The 15,973-nt window shown below is 40.9% G+C and overlaps 1 protein-coding gene across 2 annotated transcripts in view; it reads left to right on the top strand.

Annotated features, from left to right (window-relative positions):
- Nucleotides 1–393: 393 nt before the first annotated feature.
- LOC131696793 (rho-related BTB domain-containing protein 2-like) overlaps nucleotides 394–15,973 on the top strand; it is a 70,312-nt gene continuing 54,732 nt past the window's right edge. The window contains exon 1 of one of the 2 annotated variants that reach the window (XM_058986122.1): nucleotides 394–1,262. The gene's annotated coding sequence lies outside the window, so the exon portion shown is untranslated. Of the gene's footprint in view, nucleotides 1,263–1,362; nucleotides 1,585–15,973 lie in introns of those variants that run through there. The other variant, XM_058986118.1, reaches the window with a different exon arrangement.

The following is a 15,973-nucleotide window of genomic DNA, read 5'->3' as shown; positions in this document are numbered from 1 at the left end:
TGGTATCACAGGACCCCACCTATGGATTTTTCTTCCTTGTTCACTTCAGCCCAGTCTCTTGTTCTATAAAGCCAAAGTGTTGCTTGCATATACCAAAAGAAGAAATTAACTGAACCAGGTTTGGGAAATGTGTAAAGCTGCCAATTTGTCAAATTAATGTGTTTTTATAGCTAGAGTACAATACCCGTGTAGTGTAATATGACAAACTCCTTTTCAGTGTAGGCCAGTGGCTTTAAGAGTGGGCAGTCCTCGTACAGCGGTGGGCGTGTCTGTGCGGGGAGTTATGAATGACTGGGTGTTGCGAACTGGGGTGATTGACACATAGGGACGGCTGTCGTCAGCGCGTTTCATAGGCGGCGCTGGGTTTAGTAACTGGGCTACACATCAAGCTCAAGAGGGTTGCAATCAATAGGAAACAGAAAGCAACAGGGAGGGAAGTAATTGTAGATACACTCAGATCGCTGGGGAATGTCCGAATCTCCGAGTACAGCAACAAAGACGACGAAACGAAATCATCGCATAGGCGTATGGAAAGGACCGGCTGGGCGAAACAACGGACTGCCTTGAACGACGTATATATAGTGATACCAATACCGTTATAATAAATGGACAGGACTTTATTATAGATTATTAAAATAAAAAAGTAGTGCTGAAGAAAAAAAAAAGATTTTATTATCCAAAAGAATAAAAAGCTAATACCCAGTCCACATACACTATTGATTATCATACAGTAGTGGCTTACTACTGTACCTGCAACAAGAAAATACTCCGCGACAACGAGAGACTGATGGGTTGTAATAAAGGAAATATCAGTTTAGAAAGCTCTCCCTCTCGAAGGTATACAATAATAAACGTGACTTGTTGTGCACACCCGGGCTTGGGTTGCTGCTGCTGCAGCCCGGTCTTGTATGTAATTTAAATGATGCATCCCATCTAGTATCGTGAAACAGATTCAGCAACCCGCCTGCTTCTCATTGCGACACCTCGGAGCTCGGAGCGCGATTGCGCTCAGCAGCAGCACTGGCGTGCTGGCTATATAGGCGGACCGGCGGGGATGTTTAGGAGTTCATTTCTCTTCCAGAGGAGGATCCGAAAGATTAAGTCTAGTTGTAATACACACCAGTAGCTGAACGTCAGTAGGGTGCTTCTGACGGTCTACGTGAGAAAGAAAGAAAGAAAGAAAAAGGACACTTTGCAGATTAGGAACTAAACGGACCAAGAATTAAACCAACGAGTTGAGCTTTGTTTGCAGACAATTCAAGGTAAGTTTACTATGTGGTAACACAGACTGCTGGGTAATCTAGGAAACTGGATATCACATAACCTGAAGGCGTTTATATAAATCTAAGGATAAGTAGCGTACAGTTCAGTATAGTGTAGTCTTCCCTGCACGCCCTTGTGTATTTTGGTTATGTGCCATCTGATGACAACGCTACCCGAATATTATTAACGCGCTGTCAGTCCACAGCGAGGTAGTCAGTTGACTTTGTGAAGTTTCGCGATTGCATCCCAAGTTTCGGGAGCCGTTCTCTTGTGGGGGACTGGTGTGTTTATTTGAAGAATTTCCTGTGGTACTGGAATTAGGTGAGTCTCCACACCTTATGGCGTATTTTCTATCACAGCAGCATACCAGAATACTTTTAAAAAGTGTGTTGGGCAACCCTTATAAACGTTTCCTTAGTGACAGCATAGCAAAGTGAATTAAAATACAGGGAAAGCATGGTAAAGCACAGGTATGCACTGTAAAGCCCAGAGAGGTATGCTAAAGCATATTATAAAAAAAAAAGGCAAACTATGGTACACTATGTTAAATGCATAGTACTGTACAACCACGGGGGGAAATGTTTTTGTAAATGTATTGTGGTAAACATTAATAAGGGAGGCTTTGCTTACATTATGTTTCTATCAGAATTCTGCCCCTCGCCAGCTGGATCATGTTTATTGTTGATGGTGGAGGGTATTATTATTATTATTATTATTATTATTATTATTATTATTAATAATAATAATAATAATAATAATAATAATAATAATAATAATAATTTCTTAGCAGTATTCCCTAATGTTTTGTTCATGACAGCCTTATGATAGAATGAGAAGAAGCACCTGTATCCTTACAACCTGTATCCTCAGTTAATTTCCTCCCATAGCTGTAATATTTACAGCTCTGTAATTTTAACCATTAATGAACACATACTTCATGCTTTACAAGTTGGAGATCCACTTAAAAGCGAACGCGTTGTATGTACACCGTCTGTTTCATGCCAGTTCCCCGTGTGGGTACATCCTATACGATGACAGCATGTGTGTGTGTGTTCCTTCTGAAACATACACTCCTCTGATGTTTAGAAATCCCAGTGGATTAGAGGAACATTAGACCCCGTGTCTACTGATTTAGTGCAGCAATAACCCACCCTTGGAATAAATCTAATTCTCGGCGGCAGCATAGCCGAGAAGCCACTGAAACTGCGCATCAGGTCTTCAGGTTATCAATGAAATAATGAAGGGGTTAATACCATACCGAGATTTTGTTGGTTCAGTTAGGTAAGGGTTTCGTGGTAATACATGTCTTGAATGTAATTGTCCTCGCCTCACAGCGCTGCATTAAATGTATAGCTATGGCGATATAAACTTTTTTTAATTCATGCCGCCTAGCTGTGAGTGTTTTGCTGCGCTAGATCAAGAACAGATGCATCAAGTTTGTACAAAGTGTGTGAAAGCCACATGACTTTTGTATTTCTGTGCTAGAAAGGGCTTCGTAGTTATACTGTACGTGAATCAGTTGTTAAATCGGAGTGATTGTGCGCCAGTTCTGAATTCTGAGGTTGAACTTCCTTAGTTATAGTATAGCCCAGCGGTTCTCAAACTTCGCTGCACTGCAACCCCCTTCTCGCATTAAGAATGACTACGCGACACCACTGCCCTGTGTTATTGCAAAGTAGTTAGTATTGATAAGTAAAACATGCATTGCAAGGAAATATCAACAACATAAATATATAACCATTGGCTATTTTTAATTCACAATACAAATCGCAAGATTTTTTATTTTATTTATTTATTTATTTTTTTACAGCCAGCTGTAAAAAATAAAATAAAAACGACATTACAGGTTAATGGGAGCGGTGAGCGTGCATGAATGAACACGGAAAAGGCACGAGTGCTTTCAGAGCTGCAGATGATAGCTTTTGACATTCTTGTCGCACAGAAATCCAAAAACAAGCAAGAGGTTTTTGAAAAAAATATGAGCTTCAGGTCTCGTCACAAGAAAGGTCCATTTATTCTTCTGCAATCCACCGCTCTGCTTTCCGATCCTTTTCAGGGAAATAGGGAAATCGAAACTGAGCCCGAAGGCTGGCCAGGTTGCTGCCGATAACGGCTTGCAAGTCACTCTTTGACAAGGCATTCTCATCCAAACAGTTACCCCTCGTAATAAAATGACTCCAGGTGGCAGTTTACGCGATCGTACAAGGACAGCTTCCTGATCCAGCTTTCGATTTAGTCAGAGAAAGGACCAGTGGTGCAGTCCTAAATCTTAGTGCCGGAAGGCAAATTAAATTGTTTATTTTTCTAAAACAAATTATACGACTTCACGTTTTATTTGTACTTTGAACTCGAGGTAACATTTAATAGGTAATGCATGCGATTTCGATGCTACTCCCCCCCTTGATCAGTGCTGCCAGATTGGCGATTTTCCAGGCACATGTGTCTTGTTTTGAAAGCATCTAGCGGGTAAATGCTGTCTTTTGGCTAGTTTTTTCTCATGCATGTTTGTTCTAATTCTTTCGATTTTGAGGTCATCACCAGCGCAGAACAATAACCGCGATGCCCTGCTCTGTACCACGTCCTCGTCCTATATATATATATATATATATATATATATATATATATATATATATATATATATATATATATATATATATATATATAACATAATGTAGGTCTTTTATTTAATATAGTGCAACCAAATACTACAAAATGATATCGCAAAAGTCTACCTAAAGCCATAATAGTATTACAGTATTTCATGTTAGATTTTGAAATGGCACATTTTTCATTTTTTGTCAGTTTTTCGTTATATGGAAAACTACAAAGCGGTATGTAATCTAATATGTTAATGTAAGATTATTCAGCAGGTTTCATTCGACTTTATGAAGCAATATTAGTTAATTCTACAGGGTGACGTCAAACCTTTGGCCATAGCTGTACATGCATCCATAAGGGGCTATCAATTTACACTGACACCTAGGCTCTGTCACCAGATATATCAATCCGAATTATTTGATGCTTGTCCTCCCATTATATAGCCTTAAAAACATATATGTTCGTAAAAAAGAGAAATATCAAAATGATCTGCCATTGTAATTCTGTATCATACAACAAAAGCATTATGTTATTATGAAAAATTAAAATATTGCATTATTTGCCATCGTAGAAGCAACCACATATTCAGTGACACCCAAAAGCCATGCTTTTTGAACAGCCGAAATATGATATTGTGAGTAAAGTTACGCCAATGTTAAAATCTCCATCTATACATGCAAGGTTACGCTTGTACTTGGTTAGGAACAGAACCTCTTAGAATGTCATTACAAATAAGAAGACAAGAAAGAGGACAAGCCACCCCAGTCTCCCCTGCATGTGTGAGTTTATACAAAAAGAAAGAGGACAAGCCACCCCGGTCTCCCCTGCACGTGTGAGTTTATACAAAAAGAAAGAGGACAAGCCACCCCGGTCTCCCCTGCACGTGTGAGTTTATACAAAAAGAAAGAGGACAAGCCACCCCGGTCTCCCCTGCACGTGTGAGTTTATACAAAAAGAAAGAGGACAAGCCACCCCGGTCTCCCCTGCACGTGTGAGTTTATACAAAAAGAAAGAGGACAAGCCACCCCGGTCTCCCCTGCACGTGTGAGTTTATACAAAAAGAAAGAGGACAAGCCACCCCGGTCTCCCCTGCACGTGTGAGTTTATACAAAAAGAAAGAGGACAAGCCACCCCGGTCTCCCCTGCATGTGTGAGTTTATACAAAAAGAAAGAGGACAAGCCACCCCGGTCTCCCCTGCATGTGTGAGTTTATACAAAAAGAAAGAGGACAAGCCACCCCGGTCTCCCCTGCACGTGTGAGTTTATACAAAAAGAAAGAGGACAAGCCACCCCGGTCTCCCCTGCACGTGTGAGTTTATACAAAAAGAAAGAGGACAAGCCACCCCGGTCTCCCCTGCACGTGTGAGTTTATACAAAAAGAAAGAGGACAAGCCACCCCGGTCTCCCCTGCACGTGTGAGTTTATACAAAAAGAAAGAGGACAAGCCACCCCGGTCTCCCCTGCATGTGTGAGTTTATACAAAAAGAAAGAGGACAAGCCACCCCGGTCTCCCCTGCACGTGTGAGTTTATACAAAAAGAAAGAGGACAAGCCACCCCGGTCTCCCCTGCATGTGTGAGTTTATACAAAAAGAAAGAGGACAAGCCACCCCGGTCTCCCCTGCACGTGTGAGTTTATACAAAAAGAAAGAGGACAAGCCACCCCGGTCTCCCCTGCATGTGTGAGTTTATACAAAAAGAAAGAGGACAAGCCACCCCGGTCTCCCCTGCATGTGTGAGTTTATACAAAAAGAAAGAGGACAAGCCACCCCGGTCTCCCCTGCACGTGTGAGTTTATACAAAAAGAAAGAGGACAAGCTACCCCGGTCTCCCCTGCACGTGTGAGTTTATACAAAAAGAAAGAGGACAAGCCACCCCGGTCTCCCCTGCACGTGTGAGTTTATACAAAAAGAAAGAGGACAAGCCACCCCGGTCTCCCCTGCACGTGTGAGTTTATACAAAAAGAAAGAGGACAAGCCACCCCGGTCTCCCCTGCATGTGTGAGTTTATACAAAAAGAAAGAGGACAAGCCACCCCGGTCTCCCCTGCATGTGTGAGTTTATACAAAAAGAAAGAGGACAAGCCACCCCGGTCTCCCCTGCACGTGTGAGTTTATACAAAAAGAAAGAGGACAAGCCACCCCGGTCTCCCCTGCATGTGTGACTTTATACAAAAAGAAAGAGGACAAGCCACCCCGGTCTCCCCTGCACGTGTGAGTTTATACAAAAAGAAAGAGGACAAGCCACCCCGGTCTCCCCTGCACGTGTGAGTTTATACAAAAAGAAAGAGGACAAGCTACCCCGGTCTCCCCTGCACGTGTGAGTTTATACAAAAAGAAAGAGGACAAGCCACCCCGGTCTCCCCTGCACGTGTGAGTTTATACAAAAAGAAAGAGGACAAGCCACCCCGGTCTCCCCTGCACGTGTGAGTTTATACAGAAAGAAAGAATAGAGAACATAGCATCCAGACCCTAATAACACTTTCATTCCAAACACACCTTTTAACAAGTTCAACATGGAATTTCTAAACAATTCTGTAAATGAAAAGAAAAAGAAAAAAGACGGTTGTGGGAAAAAAAATCCTCCTTTCCTTTTTTTTTTAAAGAAGCGTTGTATAGAACACTCAGCTGTTCGGAGCGGAATATTAAAACATTATAAATTATAGGCTTCTCTGTTGGGTGAATAGCTTTGAACATTCCCATTCATTCTGTGGCAGCACAATGTGATTTTAACTGTGTCTCACTGTATTGCATTGGTCGTACAGAATGCCTTGACTATGTCCACGATTTTAACAGCGCTGCGCTTTGGGGCCATGTGATAAATCTGTATTTTAATGTCCTTTTATTTCACATTTCGGGATAAGCAGTTTGTTTAATGTCAAAAGAGAGATGATCCTGCCCTGGACCCTCATGAGAAATCCATGAATGTGGGCCATGTCAAGCACCTGCGAGGATCCCTGCACTGGGTTGTCTTCACTGGGATTATGACAGTATCCCAATAACTCTCTTGTTTCGTCCTTTCCAGTCTTGCTTTGTGAACTCTCAAGTGGAAATCAGAAGAAATATTGTAGTTTAGCTAGTCATCATCACTCGCAAAAGTGAATTCCTCTCTCCCATTGCCAGAACCATGTGCATTGAACTAGAGCAATGGAAAGAGTGTCCACACAGAAGATATAAATATAAAAAAACGGGATGCAATCCCACTGTGCAGATAAATTGAGGATGAATACTGAGTTTGGGAAAGCCTACCAAACAAACGCAAAATGAGGAAGTCTACGTAAACGATCTCATGTACGACTACGTTCTTATGGCAGCATGAGGTTTTGTGGATGTTACAGATTCAATGAGACGTTCTGTGTTTCCACAGCTGCCCTTCATCACCCCCTTGTATTTGTGTTTGGAAGATACAGAAGTGTTGTACAGAAGTCAGTGACAGGACCTGTTCCTTTCAGGCATTCTGTTTTCTAAACAGTGTGCACCTGACTGTTGATACAGCACGCTTCCAGGCAGCCTTAGTCATTATAGTGTTCCTAGCACGAGCTGAAGCAGCAAGGCTGCAGATTGTCAGAGCGTTATGCAATCAAGGATTATATAATCATTACCAGGCCAAAGGTCTCAGACCCCATTAAGAAAAGTAGTGCGTGTTTCAGTAATGTGAAACATTTTTAACAACCTTATATGATTTTTATATTTTAAATGTGGTTGACAGGTTTAAAAAAAAATTAAAAAAACTTGACTACATTAAAGTTTCTGAAAATGTTATATGTTCTTTTTAATGTCCTGCAAAGTTAACTTTTTTATTAATTACAACTGAGCCTGACACTTTTAAATATATAAAACCCTCAGTTTAGTCTACTGGTAAGAAACATTAAGAAAATCCATAAACTCTAAACTAACATGAAGCAGCAGACAGGCCTGTGTCTTTTTTCTTCATGCAAAAGACTGGCTGTAGTTGTATTTCTCTTTACATACATGCGTGCCAGCACTAATTAGCTTGTTAAGAAACCGCAGTCCACAATGCAACTGACCAGACTCAACTTCCTGCCAAATGAATACTCAGAGGCTGGTCTGTGGAGCGGAGTGGAAATTGCCTTGATTGTTTATCATGATGCAGTGTTGATAAAGCAAGTTTTGGACCTTTGACCTTGGTGTGAAACCCTAAAAATATAAATCTCAACAAATTACCAAGAAAAGGTCAAGGTCTCGGTGTCGTCTGTGCAAAATTTCAGGAAGGCAGGGTGTAAATGGGAGATGGTTTGGGTGTAAATAGGAGATGGTAGGGTGTAAATGGGAGATGGCAGGGTGTAAATGGGAGATGGCAGGGTGTAAATGGGAGATGGTAGGGTGTAAACGGGAGATGGTCGGGTGTAAATGTGAGATAGTAGGGTGTAAATGGGAGATGACAGGATGTAAATGGGAGATGGTAGGGTGTAACCTGTTGGGTGATTTGTCACGGAATGACCCTACTCCTTTTAAGATTGTAAAGACTTCAATCATGCAGCCCTGATTCTTCTATGTTCCAGGCTAAATAGATTCAGTTCTTTCAGCCTTTCTTTGTAGCTCAGTCTTTTAAGCCATGGGATTAGTCTGATTAGTATTTCTTTAACTTTTCCTTGACAAAGGCTACACCCATTGTTTAAAGCATGCCATTCAGTTTACTGCACATACGTTACACGTTTACTAAAAAACCTAAGCATGACAGCATTAGTTACAGATTTTCCACTGATATGCAAAAGCAATGCAGCGGTTCTGTGCTTCTGCAGTACCACAGTACTACACAAGAACCTGTGTGACATAAGGACCAATATGCAATATGTGTTTCTAATCCATTGTGTTTGCATTGCTGGTAATACTGCGACTGATTCTTCTAAACATGGTTATATTTTTTAAACATTTCTGTAAGGCCAGCCCCAAGTTTATAATAATGCTGTGATAATTGGATTGACTATGGGCTGGAATCATGGCTGCCTGCCCTGAAGGGGAAGTATTTGTCTTGTCAGGACGCCAAGAGCTTCAACAGACATGGGAGCTCAACGCTCAAGAACACGATTAATGCTCTAAACAGAACACCCCAGAGTAGAGGCCTAGTTTCCAAGTATTTCTACAGCTTGTACTGACGCCCCCTTGACTAGCATCACACATCCTATCCTTGACCCAACCTACGTGTGCATCCCAATAACACTGCCAGCTCGCTTTAGCAGAGGCCCATGCTACGAGTTTGATGGATCCTCGTTCTGAACTCTACCACTCTGCTGGTGCTGGGCTCGTTTTTACTTCCCTAGCAGGAACGTGGGGAATGGGGAGCTGATTTTCTAAACAAGCACATTATGCTGAAGAAGAATAAACGCAGTTTTGTGCTCTGGCAGAGTTCACACTCTGAATCCACTGAAGAAACATGTCCAAGGTACCTTCACCTTCGGCAAGTCAGCAAGGCATTAATGAAATTAGAATTCTGCAGCTCCGTTGGTGAAGTTCACAGGGTGTTAAATCAAGCACAGGTTAAACCAGACGCAGTGCTGTGTGTGTGAACAAGTTTGCATGTTATTACCTGTAACACTTGAAATGTATTTGCTTACGATTGTAAGTCACCCTGGATAAGGGCGTCTGCTAAGAAATAAATAATAATAATAATAATTCCCTCACCATTTCCGCTATCATCTTCTATAGATAGTGTGTGTTATTCTACAAACTCATCACCAGTTTTTACAACAACAAATTAGTTCTTAGCTAAACTTCCTGTTTTTGCATGCATTGCGCAGAGTAATTGCAGGGGAAACTGCATTACCAAATAGTTAGCCGCCTCAGTCAGCCTGCAAGTTCTACCAATGCGTCTTGCTGTGACACATAGTCTCTGTAGAGATCTTTATATTGTGCATTAATACATTATTACTGATGTAACACAATTTTTGATCCTGGGTAGTAAGTGTTATTTCCTAATTGCTTATGCCTCAAAAGTATAGAAAATGGCTATTATTCCCCACAAACTTTGCTTTTGTGACCAGGACAGTGATATTTAGAAATTTACCTATTTCCAATGAGAAAACGGGCAAATTTGTGTCTTTTCGTTCACATAAAGTCAGAAAAAAACAACATATGAATCCAAATTAACATGTATTTGTACTAAAGTAATACAAAAATGACTACAAAAGATTTAGAAGTGAGTAGTTTTTTGAGATTTACGATTATACTGTAAATCACTTTCACGAATCAGCCCCCAAATGTAGTCTCCCATCATGTTCTCGTTATACTGTCCTTGGTAGCGGCGTTCAAAGTCCAGTATATCCTGGTGGAAGCGCTCGCCTTGCTCCTCCGAGTATGCTCCCATGTTCTCCTTGAATTTATCAAGATGAGCATCAAGGATATGGACTTTGAGGGACATCCTACAGCCCATTGTGCCGTAGTTCTTTACCAGAGTCTCAACCAGCTCCACATAGTTTTCGGCCTTGTGATTGCCCAGGAAGCCCCGAACCACTGCGACAAAGCTGTTCCAAGCCGCTTTCTCCTTACTAGTGAGCTTCTTGGGGAATTCATTGCACTCCAGGATCTTCTTTATCTGTGGTCCGACGAAGACACCGGCTTTGACCTTTGCCTCAGACAGCTTAGGGAAGAAGTCTTGAAGGTACTTGAAGGCTGCCGACTCCTTATCTAGAGCTCTGACAAATTGTTTCATAAGGCCTAATTTGATGTGCAATGGTGGCATCAGCACCTTCCGGGGGTCCCAGCCGTACTCATCATACTTCAAGGCGTCCAGCAAGGTCTTGATGCTGTTGTAATCCTCTTTGAGGTGCACCGAGTGAGCCAGGGGAAGAGACGGGTACTTGTTACCATTATGGAGCAGCACGGCTTTGAGGCTCCTGGATGAGCTGTCAGTGAAGGACAGTATAACGAGAACATGATGGGAGACTACATTTGGGGACTGATTCGTGAAAGTGATTTACTGTATAATCATAAATCTCGAAAAACTACTAACTTCTAAATCTTTTGTAGTCATTATTGTATTACTTTAGTATAAATACATGTTAATTTGGATTCATATGTTGTTTTTTTCTGACTTTATGTGAACGAAAAGACACAAATTTGCCCGTTTTCTCATTGGAAATAGGTAAATTTCAAAATATCACTGTCCTGGTCACAAAAGCAAAGTTTGTGGGGAATAATAGCCATTTTCTGTACTTTTGAGGCATAAGCAATTAGGAAATAACACTTACTACCCAGGAACAAAAAAAAAAAAAAAAAAAAATTGTTACACGGTGATATCACATGTGCTAACCATACATTGTGTTCAACACATCTACAGTGTCTTTTAGTTCTCTCATCAATTACTCACTACAAGGTTCCTCCTGTATACCCTCCTTTTGGGAAACAGCAAATACAATTCATGGTTATTGTTGAAGAACTCTAAAGGAAGGACATTGTAACCTCAGTCCTAGGAGACTGCTTCAACACAGAACTCACAAAGAGGCGCGCTTTGGCTGTGGAAGAGGAGACACCTGGTTGGTTCTGTTGAACACAAGCTGTCAGGGAATTAAAAGCCTAAGACAACTGATGTTAGTGCACATTGAAACCGGAGAACAGCATATTTTCCAATTTTCTGATCTATGAAAATACTGCATGAAATAAAATATATTTGAATTGTTAACAAAGCACTATGTAGTTCACTGTGGGTGGAACACCTGCAATAAACAAAATTAAAGAAAAAACAGCTTAGAAATTATGTTCAGTCTTACTGTATATAAATTCATACGTCATGCGTAGGGTTTCTTATTGTATAGGGCTGTCATCTTGTATGTCCACTATGCCGTATGTTCTGTGCTAGGGATGACCTCTATACACAAGACGAGACGTTCTGAAATTCTAAAATTAATGGGATTCCATATGAAATGATCGTGGGAGACCGCATTTTGAGGGCCAAGGAGGCCCTTCCCACCTTCGGTTCAGAAAAAACAAAAAAAAACCCTAATGCAATAGAGATTTTGCTTTTGCAAATAAATCTAATTTAAACAAATGTACTACTGCCTGGACATTCTTAGCCTTGAACACAAGGAAGACAAAAGCCAGGCCTAGTTTAAATCACAGAGTGAAATAATGGATTTGGAAAACAGGCAAGGTAAACATTAGAGCACAACAAGGAGCTCAGAACCCCATCCTGCCAGAGCAAATCTTCCTGCTGCTGCTACTGAGCGAGGCCAGCTGCAAGTAGAACACAAAGGAAACTATCTGGGAGAGCAACAGTCTCCAGGGTTATATGCACTGTAAGCAGGATTGCTCCTTTTAAGCATCGGTTTTTCTACCAAAATATTGTAATAAATCACTCACCTTTGGGTTATTCACCATGAAACCTATGCATTTTACAACAGGTTTTGCCACTTTCACAGTCTCTTCTGACCGGCTGAGCTGACGATACACTGTGATTGAGTGGGGCAGAGATACTGCGATCCAAAGTCAACGATAGGAAAGCGCCAGGTACGACTGACACCCGTTTCATTTGCCGTGATTTTCCTTAGCAAGGATATCTCCAAGTAAAGTACTCTATTTAAAGGCTTTAGTGTCAAACCTAATATCACAAATAAAGACCAGTATATTAATGTCTGTTTAAAGCAAACATATTTTTAGAAATGTAATTTTCAATTCCGAGATTGAGGCACAGCATTGACAGATGCAGTATGAAATGTAGTGATTAGACTGATTGGCCCAGGATCTCGCCTTCGGGTCCAGCAGGAGCTGCCCGCAATCAAGGTGTTCAGCCGAGGCCGGGTGAGGAAGGACCACACCCCCTATAAGGGAGATCCAGCTGCAAAGGAGGCCGTGGGGAAAAAGACTTACAGAACATTTACTTAAAAGCAGGCTTGGTCTATATAGTATTGGGTAGCCAATAGGTTTAGCATAGCGGGCTGAGCCTCGTCCCTATGAATTACGGTAAGCCACCAGTGGATTAGTGGCTGATGAATAAAGCAGTAATAATACTAGCAGTTATGCAGTATATAGAGGTCTCTCCTCCCTTTTATTTTTCACAGAATGGATTTCTTTCAAAGAAATGAGAGAAGTTATTTACAAACCGCTAACCAAGATCAAGCAACAGTCTCTTGACACAGGGGTTGTACCGACAGACTGGAAAATTGCAAACGTAATACCGATCCACAAAAAGGGAGACAAAACCGAACCAGGTAACTACAGACCAATGAGCCTGACTTCTATTATATGTAAACTTATGGAAACTATAATAAGATCCAAAATGGAAAATTACCTATATGGTAACAGTATCCTGGGAGACAGTCAGCATGGTTTTAGAAAGGGAGATCGTGCCTAACTAACCTGCTTGATTTTTTTGAGGATGCAACATCGACAATGGATAATGGATAATTGCAAAGCATATGACATGGTTTATTTAGATTTCCAGAAAGCTTTTGACAAAGTCCCGCATTGAAAGATGGATTAGGGAGTGGTTAACATGTAGAAAACAGAAAGTACTGATTAGAGGAGAAACCTCAAAATGGAGCAAGGTAACCAGTGGTGTACGACAGGGATCAGTATTAGGTCCTCTGCTATTCCTAATCTACATTAATGATTTAGATTCTGGTATAGTAAGCAAACTTGTTAAATTTGCAGATGGCACAAAAATAGGAGGAGTGGCAAACACTGTTGCAGCAGCAAAGGTAATTCAAAATGACTTGACAGCATTCAGAACTAATGGATTCGATGCTGTTAGTTTTATTTGGTCAGTATTTTAGTTAACTGGATTCTTTAAGGATAGAGAATGGCAAATTAGAAAATATTTTTCTAACAAACTGAAAGAGTAATGCTATAATATCTTCTTTGCAGCTAAGCAAACTTCCTCTTCAAACACCGCCTCCCTATCAGGAAGTAAGGTCATTAAAAATGATCTAGACAGCATTCAGAACTGGGCAGACACATGGCAAATGACATTTAATAGAGAAAAGTGTAAGTTACTGCACACAGGCAATACAAAAAAATGTGCATTATAAATATCATATGAGAGATACTGAAATTGAAGAAGGAATCTGTTAAAAAGACCTAGGAGTTTATGTTGACTCAGAAATGTCTTCATCTAGACAATGTGGGGAAGCTATAAAAAGGCCAACAAGATGCTCGGATATATTGTGAAAAGTGTTGAATTTAAATCAAGGGAAGTAATGTTAAAACTTTACAATGCATTAGTAAGACCTCATCTAGAATATTGTGTTCAGTTCTGGTCACCTCCTTACAAAAAGGATATTGCTGCTCTAGAAAGAGTGCAAAGAAGAGCAACCAGAATTATCCCGGGTTTAAAAGGCATGTCGTATGCAGACAGGCTAAAAGAATTGAATCTATTCAGTCTTGAACAAAGAAGACTACGCGGTGATCTTATTCAAGCATTCAGAATCCTAAAAGGTATAGACAATGTCAACCCGGGGGACTTATTTGACTTGAAAAAAGAAACAAGGACCAGGGGTCACAAATGGAGATTAGATAAAGGGGCATTCAGAACAGAAAATAGGAGGCACTTTTTTACACAGAGAATTGTGAGGGTCTGGAACCAACTCCTCAGTAATGTTGTTGAAGCTGACACCCTGGGATCCTTCAAGAAGCTGCTTGATGAGATTCTGGGATCAATAAGCTGCTAACAACCAAATGAGCAAGATGGGCTGAATTGCCTCCTCTCGTTTGTAAACTTTCTTATATTCTTGTTCTTAATTACTATTGCAAGTGCTTTAAGAGAATCATGCTCTCTTTAACTGAAACCCGAGTGGTTTGAAAAACTCAACTCAAGGCTAGTTGTCACTGGGGTAAAGTTCAGAATGGTCTGTTTTTTACTGTTTTTTGTTTAATGAGCATTGCCAAAATCGGCCAAGTCTCGGTTTGTAGGTCTTGTCTTTCTGGATTTGTGCTTCTGTTGCATAGAGATGGGTTTTGTAATTTAAAACATTGTGTTTTACATAAATAACCCTTGGGCTGATTTGTCATTATGCAACACATTTGTAACCCTTTTGGAAATGCAGAAACACTGAATGCTATTTTCAAGGATACGGTGCCCATTAACCTGGTGTTTAAGGTGGTTGTGGGAGATAAATCCTAAGCAGTTTAAATTCATGCTCATTTGGGTTCACCTTAAATTCTTGATCCAAAAAAGCAGCTAATAGATTAGCTACGTTACTGTATGCCGTTGAAACCACACAATCCTGGCCTTGTTTCCAGGGAGAGGGGCCTGCGCTGCCTGTTTCAACATCTGGACAGACTGTATTAGTGGATAATAAGCTTGCTTGTTTAACATGAGCATGATTGAAAAGGCTTTCTTTGCCTCTGTGTAGTGCAGTGAACAGATCTCTATTTACAGAGCAGTAGCTACATTATATACATAGTTTTAATCCCAGCAATGTAGCTTCTTATTGTAGCTTCAGCCATCACATGAGTCCAGCTGCAGCCAATTATTCCAGTGCTCCTGTGTTACAAAGTATCTTCGTTTGAGTCAACAGTTGAACCACGGCTAACTGCTGCTTCTGCTGTATTGGTTGCAAAACCTTTTGGCATGGTCTGCAAGAGGGCAGAGGGTAAGGGGACCCTTTCTGTTCACAGCAAACACATTCTTCTCAGCGTCCCAGTGCTTCTGTATGTTGTTCTTTACGTTCCTGCTGAGTGCAGTCGGTCCGATGTCATGTTTTCTGCACAGGATTGATTGCCAGGGCTGTCACAATCGCCTCTTTGAGTTTGTCCATGCCGGCTGTGCAGTGGACTTTGTGCTTGTGTCTATTTTAAATATTTACATAGACTGAAATGCTCTAGCTTGTACTCTGAGTGGTCCAGTGAACCTCAGCACATTAGATAAAAAATAAAATAAAAAAGCTATGAAAAGTGATTTGTATCTTAGGGATTTATTTTTAAATATATACAGTATCTGAGATATTGAGCTCCTTCAGTCAGTAGAATGGAGTTGCAGAGTCCATAGACCCCACAGTAATCTTTGAAGTGAGATGATTGTGAATTAAAATGTAATGTGGTTATTGTCCAGCAGGTGGCTGGGATATGGGTGTAAGGTGCTTGTCAACAGCAGTATTGGATGATGTTACAAAAGTGCAAATACATGAGGAAAGAAAAAGGGTTTTAAACAGTGGCCTAGCATG

Source organism: Acipenser ruthenus, chromosome 2, assembly GCF_902713425.1.
Source record: "Acipenser ruthenus chromosome 2, fAciRut3.2 maternal haplotype, whole genome shotgun sequence".
NCBI classification, from domain to species: domain Eukaryota; kingdom Metazoa; phylum Chordata; class Actinopteri; order Acipenseriformes; family Acipenseridae; genus Acipenser; species Acipenser ruthenus.
This window is presented reverse-complemented; position numbering and strand designations above follow the sequence as displayed.